Raw genomic sequence first — 14,088 nt, forward strand, 5'->3', positions numbered from 1 at the left:
AACCCAGGGGTGGTGGGTGCCTGTGGGGTGGGCTGATAGGGCACGGCTAGCTCTAGACAGGCCCTGCTCACCATGCTTTCTCCCCTTTCACCATGGAGGGGCAGGAAGGCAAACTCATGGCTGGTGTGAGTTTCCCTTTAAGAGCAGAGCATGATGGGAGCTCTTGCACACATATAAAAAAGGGCGATCCAGGTGCCTGCTCACTTTGTCGATGCTGCTGGAGAGGAAGGAAGCAACTGCTGCTTGGGGCACTGCGGAGGTGAGGCTGCGCACTCACAGGTGTTTCTCCCTTGTGTCCAGCCCAACCTCCTTGCAAACCCCAGGGGTGATTTAACTCCATGGGGAAGTCAAGGGGTGCAGATAATACCCATCCTTGTCTGCGGGGGGGAGGAAGAGCCCAGCTCCCCTTGCCGGGATGCATTTGGGAATCAGCAGACGGGGCAGTGGGTAAGCACCAATCCCTCAGGGTTAAGCCATGTGCAGATGCCCCCAGGTCATCTCCCAAGAGCCTTGGGGGCTCCCAGCTGTGCTAGGGAGACCCTGCAAACACTGGGGTGCAATGGGAGCTGGGGCTGCTGGTGGTGAAGAAGTGGGGGACTGTGACTGGAGCTCTGGCCAAGATGGTGGGATTCTTCCAGCCCGCTGCAGGGCTCAGCCCTGTGTCCAGCTCTGAGCTTTGCAGCTGTCTCTAGCATGTGGAAGCCAGGTCCTCATACATCTTCCTGACACTTTGGGGCTCTCTCCTGCTGCTGCTTTGTTCTGGCTTCGCCCCCTGCTCTTTCCAGGCCTCGTTCAGAAGCTGCCACTGCAATAATGGAGCCATTTGTCACCCTCTGGCTGCCTGGCTTGAAGATGCCCCAGGCAGGGGCAGCATTTTGCGGGGAGCAGGAAGGAGTCATCCCCGCTCCGCAGCAAATGAGGTGCTGAGAGGATCCTCAAAGATCTGCTTGGAGCCTTTGGGGCTTAACCCTAGGGTCTCGGATCCACAAAACGGCCAGGGAGAGGCTGCAGTGCCGTCGCAGCCCCTCTCCGCCTGCCTGTTGTCTCTGCGCGGGGGCATGCCTGCTCAGATCAAAGCCTGAAAAACTGGCGGAGAACAAAGGCCTCGTCCTCGCCAGCTGGGATCAAGCAGGCTCGCCCGGCTCCCTGGCACGCAGGGCGGGACGGGTCCCGAGTGCCGTGGGCAGGACATGCAGAGGGAAGGCGGTTTGTGGGGGGCAGCCAAGACGCCTGGGCTCTTTCCAATCTAGGGGCTCAGAACAGGGAATATCTGGAAACTGGGGGCTCTGTCCATAGGTGTGAGGAGTGTTTGGGCTAGTGGTTAGAGCAGGGGGTGACGGTGTCAGGATGCATGAACTGCACTGGGAAGGGGAATTTCTAGTGGTTAAACTGGGGAAGACTGGGAATCAGGACTCCTGGGTTCTCATCTCTTTGCCCCAGGCCACCCCCTCCCCCTCCCCCCACCTAGGCTAAGCGGGCCAAGGGATATCCTCCTACAGCCAGCATGGAGAAGGCTCTGTCCCACAAGACTGCCAGGAAGCTCTGGGGGAGCTAATGACTTTCCGAGCTGCTTCTGACCCTCTCGGCAGAGTTCACGTCCGGGAGGTTTGGTCTCGATTAAGTGCAGGAGCTGGTGCTGGTCGCCCTTGCCCTGCAGCCCCTCTAACTCCGCCATCATTCCCGGTAACTGAGACCAGATGCTGGGCTGCCCGGGGCCGCGCGGGGCTCTGGAATTTGGCAGAGGGGGGTTGCAGCAGGAGCCTGGCTTGCTACTCTCGTTGCCCTCTCTTTGCACCTTTGCATCTTTGTCTGCTGATCGCTTGGGCTTCTCGGACTGGGCAGCGCACCCCCAGACCTGGAACGTTTCTCCCGAAATGGCTGAGGCTAACCAGCCCGAAGCTCGTTTGAATGGAGGTTGGGGGAGAAAGGGGAATTTCTCTTCAGTTGGAAACTGCTCCCTGCTCTGTCCTGCAGGCAGCTCTGTGCTGCCTGCCCCTGGTTAGGGGGGAATGGGTTAGGGTTAGGGGGCTGAGAGGGTAGCAGCTGGCCAGAGAACTGTAAGGTTTCTGCAGCACTGAGCAAGGACCCCAGGGCCACGGCCATAGTGGAGAGGCTGGTCCTGGTCATTTTGGGGCCTCAGTCCCTGCTCCCTGGAGCTGGGCAGGCCCCCCCCCCCGCAAAAAGCTTATGTATATGTGGGACTCGGTCCTAAGGCAGATGTGTAACCCATCTGCCTATGTGAGGCTGAAGAGACGGGGAGAGTTAATCCAGTATATCAGGGGTGGGGACACACACACACAAACACACATACACACACACACATACGTTTCTCCAGCTGCCCTGCATCTTTGTCATCAGAGCTGGGGCTTGAACCACGGCTGTTTTGCTTAAACAAAAGGCAAATTCCTCCCTCTGGGCTGTTTATTGTGTTAATACCAACGAGGATTTGACCCGTTTGCAAGACTTCTTGGAAAGCAGAGATTGTCAGGACGCATTTCCCTGATGTGGCGCTCCAGGCAGGGGCCTCCAATATGGGATCCAGAGAGGCTCACAGAGTTTAGCTGCTTTTTTTTCCTGCTGTTTGAGGCCTAATGAGAATAGATAGAAAGGGCATAGCATGCAGTACAGCCAGGATGGGGCACGGAAGAAGGGAGATCTTATGCACAGTTGCAATTGCCCTTGTCTCTGGATGCAAGCTCTACCTCAGGCTGGCTGGGGAATCCCTCTCTGGGATGGTCTTTCCTTGGCTGCTGGAAAAGATCTGCTCTTTGCCAGGGACATGTGTCATGGAACAAAGTTGGTGGTGATGGAAATTCATCTTGACGTGAAAATGGGGGAGAGGGAAAGCCCGTAGCTAATGGGAACGGTTCCATTCAGGCCTCTCTGGTTTCCCCATTTGGAGACTCCTTAGTTAGATTGGCTTTCATTCATCATTTTAGGACGTCCAGCCATTGGGTCATTTTGACGTCTTTTAAGTCAGGACAAAGCATCTGGATTCCTTCGGTTGAACCAGGAGGTGTCGAGCTGACCCCAAGTTCACTCTCTCCTTCCAGCCTCGGAGCTGGCAGGAAATTGAAACCTTTTGGCATCTTGTCCTGCCCCGGAGTAGAGGAATTTTGCCATATCCAGTTCCTCCCCCCCGCCCCTGAAATGAGAAACCCGATCTGCATCATGCTAGCGGTTGGCGCCCTGCATGGGTCCAGCTGCACCCAGCCAGGCCCTGCATGGGCTGCAGCAAGCCCGGCACACGGGTGCTTCAGGCTGGAACAGCTCACTCCTTTCCATTCTAGGAATAGTTGTCCCAGTATAAGATGCCTGATGGCACTGAGCTGGGGGGAGTAGTAGATACACTGGAGGGTAGGGTTAGGATTCAGAGAGACCTCAATAAATTGGAGAACTGGGCCAAAAGAAATCTCCTGAGGTTCAACAAGGACAAATGCAAAGTCCTGCACTTAGGAGGGAACAATCCCATGCACTGGGACAGGCTGGGAGCCAACTGGCTGGGCAGCAGCTCTGCAGAAAAGGACCTGGGGTGACAGTGGACAATAAGCTGAATATGAGCCAGCAGTGTGCTCTTGCTGCCAAGAAGGGTAATGGCATCCTGGGCTGCATTGGTAGGAGCATTGCCAGCAGATGGAGGGAAGTGATTCTTCCCTTCTATTTGGCACTGGGGAGGCCACATCTGGAGTCTTGTGTCCAGTTTTGGGCCCCCACTACAGAAAGGAGGTGGACACATTGGAGAGTCCAGTGGTGGGCAACAGAAATGGTTGTGGAGCTGGGGGACAGGACTTGTGAGGGGCGGCTGAGGGAACTGGGGTGTTTTATTCTGCAGAAGATAAGACTGAGGGGGGATTTGATAGCAGCTTTCATCTCCCTGCAGGAGGGTTGCAAAGAGGATGGAGCTGGGCCATTCTCAGTGGTGGCAGATGACAGAACAAGGAGCAATGGGCTCCAGTTGCAGCAAGGGAGGTTTAGGTTGGATATTAGGAAAAACTTTCTTACAAGGAGGGTGGTGAAGCACTGGAACAGGTTACCTAAAGAGGTGGTGGAGTCTCCATCCTTGGAGGTGTTTAAGACCCAGCTCGACAAGGCCTTGGCTGGGATGATGTGGTTGGGGCTGGTCCTGCTTTGAGCAGGGGGTTGGGCTAGATGTAACCTCCCGAGGTCCCTTCCCACCCTCATTGTGATTCTGTGATTCTCTCCCAAAAGAAGTGCTGTCGTACAGGAGGCGGGGAGCTGTGCAGCAAGATTGAGTTTACAGGGAAAAGCCTGTAACCCACGTAAGGACACGTTGACAGGCACAAAGCAAGGGGCAGGGGCACAGAGCCAAACTGGGGTCCAGTGTTAAGATGGTGGGGGAGCAATGCATGAACAGGATTATGCCCTGCTCACACGGGGCCTGATTCCGACCCACAGGGACCCATCCAGCCCTGTGTTCCTACCCATCTCCAGCAAAAAATGCCTTCAGCTACAGATGTCCGTACCTGCTTCCCATCTCCCCGCTCCAGGTCTCCACTCCCGTGGTCCCTACACCCCTGGATAAAGGGACAGCTTTCAGGGAGCAAACTGCAGGGAAGGTTCCTGCTAGGTCCCCTATTAGCAGCTGTGTAGTTGATGGGCACGGGTCAGATTTGGGCCCCAGGCCAGGGCGGGATCTGGGCCAGCCAGTTCTAACCCGGCTGCAGCCTGGGACCAGGTTTTTGGGGATGAACGCCCCATTTTGCAGATTCCGAGAAAGGTCCCAGCACATCCAAGGTGGCTGATGGCTTTCATCCATGTGGGTGGCATCCTGTGCCATCGGTGCCGGCAGATTTGGCCCCTCTGATTCTAATCTCTCCTGGTGACCTTTGACCCCACCAGCTAGTGGAGACAAAACTCAACTCCTCCCCTGCATCCCTAGCCCCCCCTTCCCCATCTGGGGCCCCCCGAGAGCCTTTCATCCTCCCGCCACAAAGCCTCGGGCTTCTCCGTCTGCCCTGATGGGAGCCGCTTTCAACAGCCTCCTTTCTCCCTGGCGCCGGAGGGGTGTTTGCGGGTCAGGCAGCTCCCCCCTGCCTCCCTGGCCCCTGTCCCCTTCCATCACGGCTTTGTGTGAGGGTTAATGAATATCCAGCATTTTGCTCTAGTGCATTGACCCCCCACCCCTTTCCATCTACCCTGTATTTTAATTAACTTTCTCCCTGAAAATGATGAATTGCTAGGGCCAGGGAGGTGGGGGGTTGGGCCCAAATTTCTGAGCAGAGATCAAGTGGCTTGAATAAGAGCCCTCTGACCCCCACATTTCTCTATTGTGCAAAGGAAGGCGGGTGACAAGCTGCAGCACTGCCCAGGGTGCCCAGCACCTAGCCCCCAGGGGCACCAAGGGGACCCATCCAGGATGTTTCCCATGGGAGGTTTTGTTCTGCAGGGAAATGCCTGCATGTGTGGATGTCCCGACAATGCCAGAGCCTGCTGCTTGGAAAGCCCCTGCCTGTTGGAAAGCCAGGAGCTTGGCTCATGCTGGAACCATCCCCTTGGATGGGAGCCGCCTGGGCGTTCGGAGCATGTCTCTGCAGAGCCCGTATCCATTGCATCCAAGTGGTGTGATCCACTGGCCCAGCCAGCAACCAGGAATGTCAGGCTCGGGGAGTTTGTTCGCTTGGGAGCGTGGGTGGCAGGGCCCCCTGGCTGGGGTGAAGCAGGGAGCATGTGTGTTTGCTGCCAGACTATCACCGCAGGCGGGGGCTTGGTGTTGCCTAGGGGCGCGTTTCTCCTATGAATTCCCCCCTATCCAAATCTTCAGGTGTTTGGGAGTCAGAAATCAAACCAAGAGGTCCTTGCTTCCAACCCCTGTGTTCGCTTTCCCAAGGCAGAGAAAAAAACCCAGGTGTCCTGACTACCAGCCCCCCACCCTGCTGCTCCCAGGTGTGTGCTGATGGGCATCCCATTTCCAGCCCCGACAGCTAGGATGGAAATAACTTCCAGTCTCTCTGCATTATTCCCTGAAAAGGCTTCTGAGCTATAAATTACAGTGATCCAGTAGGTTTTCTCCTAGAGCATGTGTGGTCTGCTCCAGGCAGCTGAGAAGGGCATGGAGAAGTGCGTTGCGGTTAGTAAGGAGCAGTGTGCATCTGACCAGGTTGGCACCAAGGGGTCTGGGCTTCACTTCCCAGCTGGGCTTCGTGCCCTGGCATGCAGGACACCTGGGTTCCTTCCCGCAGCTCCATACTGTGATGGGTAATAAACCTTTGGGCTGCTTGTTAGGCCCAGACTGCTTCCAACCTGGACTCCTGCGTTCGCCTCCCACCTGGGCTGGAAGCCACCCCACAAGAAGGGACAGCGTCTGTATTGCCCTGCTGATTCTGGAGGGTGCAGGGTGCATAGGGCATCCCTTCTGCACTGGGCACAGCAACCCTGTGGGAAGAATGCCTGGCATGTGTGTGAGCCCAGAGCCGGGGGCTGAGGGAGAGTCTCTCCTCCCCCTAGGTGAGAGGATGGTGGTGGCAGGGGGAGGGGGGACTGGTCAGACAGGTTGGGAGGGGAACTGGGTGGAGAAGCCCCTTCCCCAGCCCTCACTGGAGACTTCACGCATGGCAGCGCCCAGGGAATGTCCAGCTACTGTGGGGAGCCTGGGAAAGGGGGGAGGGGAGCAGGGGGAGGGGGTCCAGAGGGCCCTGTGCTGCAGAGACACCTGTGTGCATTGCTGCAGGCTTGCACGCATGGACACACACATGCACACGCCATGGGTGCTAGCCTACTACATACACATGCACACAGTATGGGTACCGGCCCAGTACATGCACATGCCATGGGTGCTGGCCAGTACACACGCACACACTATAGGTGCTGGCCCAGTACATGAACACGCCATGGGTGCTGGCCAGCATGCACGCACTATAGGTGCTGGCCTACTACATACATACACATGCACATGCCATGGGTGCTGGCCAGTACATACACACGCATGCACAGGCCATGAGTGCTAAGCCAGTACATACACACATGCCTACACATGCACAGGCATGCACATGCCCATCCCCCATAGGCACAGGCCTAGCACATGGCCAGAGCAGGCATACAGTGCAAGCAGCAGCCGCCTGCAGTGGCACGTCCAGACAGGAGCCTCTGCATGTGCACATGAGCAAATTTCCGAACAGAGATCAAGTGGCTTGAATAGCAGCTCTCTGACCCCCACATTTCTCTATTGTGCAAAGGAAGGCGGGTGACAAGCTGCAGCACTGCCCAGGGTGCCCAGCACCTAGCCCCCAGGGGCACCAAGGGGACCCAGCCAGGATGTGGGGTTGACATCATATACTTAGACTTCAGGAAGGCCTTCGATACGGTATCCCACCCCATACTGGTGAACAAGTTAAGAGGCTGTGACTTGGATGACTGCACAGTCCGGTGGGTGGCGAATTGGCTAGAGGGTCACACCCAGAGAGTCGTAGCGGATGGGTTGGTATCGACCTGGAAGGGTATGGGCAGTGCGGTCCCTCAGGGCTCGGTCCTAGGACCGGTACTCTTCAATGTCTTCATCAGCGACTTGGACGAGGGAGTGAAGTGTACTCTGTCCAAGTCTGCGGATGACACAAAGCTATGGGGAGAAGTGGACACGCCAGAGGGCAGGAAACAACTACAAGCAGACCTGGACAGGTTGGACAAATGGGCAGAAAACAACAGAATGCAGTTCAACAAGGAGAAATGCAAAGTGCTGCACCTAGGGAGGAAAAATGTCCAACACACCTACAGCCTAGGGAATGACCTGCTGGGTGGCATGGAAGTGGAAAGGGATCTTGGAGTCCCAGTGGACTCCAAGATGAACATGAGTCAGCAGGGTGACGAAGCCATCAGAAAAGCTAATGGCACTTTATCGTGCATCAGCAGATGCATGACGAACAGATCCAAGGAGGTGATACTTCCCCTCTATCGGGCGCTGGTCAGACCGCAGTTGGAGTACTGCGTGCAATTCTGGGCGCCGGACTTCAAGAGGGATGTGGAGAACCTGGAGAGGGTCCAGAGAAGGGCCACTCGTATGGTTAAGGGCTTGCAGGCCAAGCCCTATGAGGAGAGACTGGGACACCTGGACCTCTTCAGCCTCCGCAAGAGAAGGTTGAGAGGCGACCTTGTGGCTGCCTATAAGTTCATCACGGGGGCACAGAAGGGAATTGGTGAGGTTTTATTCACCAAGGCGCCCTGGGGGGTTACAAGAAATAATGGCCACAAGCTAGCAGAGAGCAGATTTAGATTGGACATTAGGAAGAACTTCTTCACAGTTCGAGTGGCCAAGGTCTGGAACGGGCTCCCAAGGGAGGTGGTGCTCTCCCCTACCCTGGGGGTCTTCAAGAGGAGGTTAGATGAGCATCTAGCTGGGGTCATCTAGACCCAGCACTCTTTCCTGCCTATGCAGGGGGTCAGACTCGATGATCTATTGAGGTCCCTTCCGACCCTAACATCTATGAATTTATGAGAGGCACATAACTACAGTCCCCCTGCTTGGCCTGGCACACACATGTCATGTGGATGTGTGAGCACATGGGACATGGCGGGTACCGCACCACCAAAGCCACTCACCAGTCAGGCAGATCCATCTGACACCTGGCTCCATCTGCACAGCACAGACGACGCCAGGCTCAGGTGCCCAATCCTGGCCGGGGGAAGCATGCACACACCTGTGCTGCCTTCTCCCGCCAGAGCCAAGGCCTCCCGGGCACCACGGGGCAGGGGCCTGCCTCCACTTGCTCTGCTCTCGCCTGGCCTGGCCCAGGGAAGGAGGTGTCGGGGCCCGCACCATCTCCCAGCACTGGAGACAAAAGCGAAGCTGGTGAGTGTGAGACAGTGTAGACAAAAGGGGCCAGATCCCTCCTGCAGCTGCTGGAGGATGTCACCCCCCCCCCCCCCCCGACACTTGGTGGGTGCCTGCAGCCACCTCTGTAGCCTCCTTAGCACCCATCATAGGGTGACTGTCCCCTGCACCCCGGGTGCCCAGGTGACTTTGCCTCTATGCCCAGGGTGCCAGGCTCTGCCCTGAGTGGCTGGGAGCTCACATGGGGGCTACTTTCACCCTCTTTAAGCTGCTGCCAGGTGCTGAGCGCGTGCCTTGACCCCTGCTGAGGGCTGGGGGAAGTAGCCCCCTCCCTGAGTTTTCCTGCCTGTGGTTTTGTGAACCAGAGTTGGGCAACCGGACGTAGGCTCTGCAAGCCATGGGTGGTGCCGTGTGGGAGCCGAAAGGCTGGGCACAGGGTTGGGAAAGAGCCGTCTCTCCAGCAGGGCGGGACTTGCCCGGGCTCTTTGCTGTGCTAGCAGGGGGGCCCGTGGGTCTGTTGGTCTGACACCTGGCAACTCGGTGCAGCCATGGAAGGTCAGAGCATGCTCGGTCCTACCCGGATCTATCTCCTCCTGCCTGTTCATCAGTGCAGGAGAGACCCTAGACACCTGCCCTCAGGTCTCTTTCTGCAGGTGGCAGGTGTGTGGGTCCCCCCGCCCTTCGCTGTGCTGTCAGACCCCAAAATACCCAGCACCCCGGGGCCTGATTCAGCCCCGTGCCCAGCTGCAGTTAAATAGGGAAAGCGCCTCACAGTCTGGGACCTTCTCCAGGCACGTCTGACATTCACTGCATTTAGGAGCAGGGACACTCCCAGCACAGCCTGCCTGTGCCAGGACCAGCCCCTCAAGGCAGAGACAGGGGTAGGGGCTATAGGCTTGCAGCGGGGAGATGTTGGCAGCTCCCCCTTGCCCCTTGCTCTGCTACCACCTCCTTGCTCCCATGCAACTGTTGGCTCGAGGGACTTTTCAAAGCCCCTGGGGCTGTTCCTTGCTTGGAGACCAGGGTTTGGGTCTCAGGGAAGCAGGGGTGCAAAGGGTTCTTCCCATTGTGGGATGGGCTGAAGATGGAGGAAGAGGGCTGGATGGGTTGTGAAAGGTGAGGTGGGGCTGGTGGCAGCTCTGTTGCGACACTGTTAATCTCAGCCCCCAGCCAGGGCAGGGCAGGGAGTGACTCAAAGGAACTCCTGATGGAGGATGCAAGGTCCCTGCCCCGGGGAACCTGCAGCCAGGGAGGGACGTGGGGTTCAAGAGTTCAGCTGCAGGGGAGTGGATCCAACCCAGGTGTCTGGGCTTGCCGTCCTGCCTGCTTGGAGCGCAGCGCCCTCCCCAGAGCCCAGCCTGGGACCCGGGCATCCTGGCTCGCAGGGCTGCGCTGCTGGAGGGGAGTGAGGGGCTGAACACTGGCGTGAGGACTCCTGGGTCCTTTTTTACATCTGGGAGCAGAGCAGGGTTGAGCGGTCAGAGCTGGGGACTTTCAGACAGCACGCCGCAGATGCACTGGTATCTGTGCTTTGCACTGATCGTGCGCATGTGCGCGCACACACACACACACACACACTGGTATCTGGGATTTGCACTGATCATGCACACACACAACCCTTGGTATCTGTGCTTTGGATTGATCTCTCACACATGCACACGTATGCGTGCGTGCGCGCACACACACACACACACACACACACACACACACACACATTATGTACTCTGTAGCTAGCCCTTGTTGCCCCTGAGATCCCTCCCAATTTCCTCCTGCCCTGTGAGCCTGGAGCAGGAGTTGCTCTGCTGAGGGTCCCTTGGGCTCTGGGGTTGTCTCGTGCCCCTGACTCTGCCTTGTCCCCGGACTTTGCCTGGGTTCCTGGAGGGCTGCAGAACTGAAGCATCCCCAGGTGCCTGGCTGTGGGCGATACCTGCCAGTTTGGGCTGCGGAGAACCTGCAAGATCAAGTCACTGCCCTAGTCCGGGTGTCCTGGAGCCTGCGGTGAATCCTGTCTGCTGCCTTTAGCTCCCTAGTGCCGAGTTGATGCTGAACCAGGAGCACTGGTGGGAGAATCCAGCCCTGAGTCCCAGCATCGGTTCTGGTTGGCGGTTCCCAGTTGCAGTCCTAAGAGCTCTGCTCTGAAATGCCCAGTCTGATGCTCTGGGTCCCAGCCTCATGTCCTGAGTCCCAGCCTGGGGCCTGCCAGCTCCAGACCTCTGTGCCACTGTCCTGCTCCACGGTCCAGACCAGCATCCCGAACTCCAGCCCCACACCTTGAGTCCTAGTCAGAGAATCAGGTCCTGAGTCTCAGCACCCAGCGCTGCTCTCTGAGGTCCAGAGCCTTCAACACTGATTCCTGCCTCGGGTCCCAGAGCTCCTGCCCTGGATCCAGTCCCAGGCTCAAGTTCAACTCTGAAAGCCCCAGCTCTGGGCTCCAGCTGATCTTCCATGTTCAGGATTGCAGTTCCAAGCTCTGCTCCAAATCGCTGCCCAGTACAGCGAGCCCTCGGTCCGGTCCAGCATTGACAGCTCCACTCTGAGCCCCTCGGTCCAGTGCTCTGAGCACTGAGTCTCAGTCCAAAATCCCACTTTGCAGCTCCAGACCCGTCCACACCAGTCTCCTGCCCCGAGTTCTGAACTGCAGGCTCCTGATTCGTGCTCCAGGCTGACGCTCTGAATCCCAGTGCTCCTGGTTTCATCCCAGTGCTCCCAGTTCGGTTTCTGCTTCGAGCTGTGAGCTCCAGCCTGGCCTGCCACATCCACATCCCAGGACTCCAGGTCTTCCCCCAAAACAACTAAATTCAGTGCGCGACGTTGCAGGCTGATGCTCCAGTTCCACTGTCCCTGGCTCCTTCTCAAGCTCCAGCCCAGCATTTCCACTTCAGCCCTGAGCTCCCATTGAATGCGCCAAGATCCAGTCCAGACCTCCTCGGTCAGACCGCGCTGTCTGCTCCCTGCCCGCCTGTCCGTGCCCCCAGTCAAGGCTGTCCAGTCCAAGCTGCTGAATTTGGAGGTCCAGCCTGAGGCTGTATGTTCTGCTCTGACCCCGTTTTCTGCTCCACTGGGATGCTCCAGTTCAGCTTCACGTCCCCAAAGCCCTCCCTGAGGATCTGGGTTCTGGTCTGAGACTCTTTCATAGCCGGATCCAGCCTGAGGATCGGGGCCCTGCTCCCTGGCTCTGCAGGTCTTGGCTCCGGTGCCAGGCCCCGAGTTCTGCCTGGAGTCCCGGGGTGCTAAGTCCCCGGGGCCTGGTCTGCTCTGTGCTCTGGCCCCAGTGCTGGTGGATCCCAGTCCAGCACTCGGCTCCCAGAGCCCCCGGTTCCAGTGTCCTGCCCTGGGCTCCCGGCTGCAGCTTGAGTCAAGAGCCTGCCTCGCGTTCCCATGCTCTGGCTTCCAGACCAGCGTCCTGAACTCTGGGCTCCAGCTCCAGTCTCACACTCCTACATCCAGTCAGAGAATTGAGTCCTAAATCCCAGCACCCAGCACTGCTCTCCGAGGTCCAGAGCCTTCAACACTGATTCCTGCCTCGTGTCCCAGACCTCCCACCCCATGCTCCGAGTTCTGGGTGTCCAAGTTCAGCTCTGAAAGCCCTGGCTCTGGGCTCCAACTGATGCTCCATGTTTGCAGTCACAGGTCCAGGTGCCACCCAGAAGAGCAAGGCCTCCATTCCAGTTGGCTGCTTCACGCTCCAGTGCCAGGAGACTGAAACACCCGGTCCAATGCTGCGAGCCTGATGTCTTCCAACTCCAGACCTGTCTGTGGCAATCTCCACATCCCAGAGCAGCGTCCTGAGCTCCAGGCTCCAGCTTCAGGCCCATGCTCTGGGTCCCAATCGGAGAATCCAGTCCCAAGTCCCAGCACTGCTCTCTGAGGTCCACCGCCTCGCGTGCTGCTTCAACACTGATTCCTGCCTCGTGTCCCAGAGCTCCCACCCTGCCCTCAAAGTCCCAGGCTCCAGGGTCCCAACTACGGCTGTAACTGCCCCGGCTCCATGCTCTGGGCTCCAGGCTGATGCTCCAGGTTGCGGCTCCAAGCTCCTCTCCGAGCTGCTGCCCAGTAGAACAAGGCCTCAGTTCTGGTCGGCAGCTCCCAGTTGCGGTGCTAAGAGCTCTGCTCCAAAACGTCCGGTCTGATGCTCTGAGTCCCAGCCTGATGTCCTGAGTCCCAGCCCGGTGCCTTCCAGCTCCAGACCTCTCTGTGCTGCTCTCCTGCTCCGTTCCAGACCAGCGTCCTAAACTCCAGGCTCCGGCTTCACGCTCCAGTCCCACATTTGTGGTTCCAGTCAGAGAACCTGGTCCCAAGTCCCAGCACCCAGTGCTGATCTCCGAGGTCCACAGCTGCATGCTGCTTCAATGCTAGTTCCTGTCTCACATACCAAAGCTCCTGCCCTGAGTCCCGGGCTCCTGGGTCCCAAGTTCGGCTCCACAAGCCCTGGCTCAGCATCCTGAGCTCCAGACTGATGCTCCCCATTTGCAGTCACAGTCGCAGTCCCAAGCTCTGTGTCAAATCACCACCCAGCAGAGCAAGGCCTCGATTCCTGTCCAGCACTGAGCGCTCCCCTCTGAAGCGCCCAGTGCAAGCTCTGAGCACCAAGTCCCAGCCCGACATCCTGGGGTCCAATCCAGCACTCTCCAGATCCATCCGTGCCAGTCTCCTGCTCCTGGTTCATGCTTCAGGCTGATGCTTTGAATCCTGGTGCTCCCAGTTTCATCCCACTGCTCCCAGTTTGGTTTCTGCTTCGAGCTCTGTGCTCTGGCCTGGCATGCCATTTTGCCATCCCAGGACTCTGGGTCCTCCAAAGCTACCTGGTCGCTCTGGCTTCCCAGGGTTCGGCTTGAGCACTGACACAGAGCTGCCAAGAGCTCAGGCTCTGGTCCAACCCCCAGCCCTGCTTCCAGCCCTGCCCAACCCTCCAGATCCCTGCAGTCCCAAGAGAGGGGGCTGCGCCTCGACACATCCTTTCCCAACAGCAAATCCTCTGCCCACCCATCCCTCTTGCTCTGATCCTGCATGCAATGATCCTGCTGTGCTCTGCTCCCTTCCTCCCCCAGCCTGGGGGGCTGCATGCACTCTCCAAGGACTGCTGGCAGCTCTGCTTCGGAAATCAAAGCCCACCCGGCCCCTCCATCACCCTGCCAGCGACGTGGCCCCTCTCCTGACATGCCTGGGGCTGGGCTTCTTACTGTGAGATCTCTGCAGAGGTTTCCAAGCTGGAGTAGTGGAGAGATCTCAGCACCAAGCAGATCCTGGCCCCTTCAAAAGAGATTTCTTGCAGAGTCTGTTGCAAAGCCCCATTTAGGAGAGCTCTT

The sequence above is a fragment of the Alligator mississippiensis genome, chromosome 15 (genome assembly GCF_030867095.1).
Source record: "Alligator mississippiensis isolate rAllMis1 chromosome 15, rAllMis1, whole genome shotgun sequence".
In the NCBI taxonomy this organism is placed as follows: domain Eukaryota; kingdom Metazoa; phylum Chordata; order Crocodylia; family Alligatoridae; genus Alligator; species Alligator mississippiensis.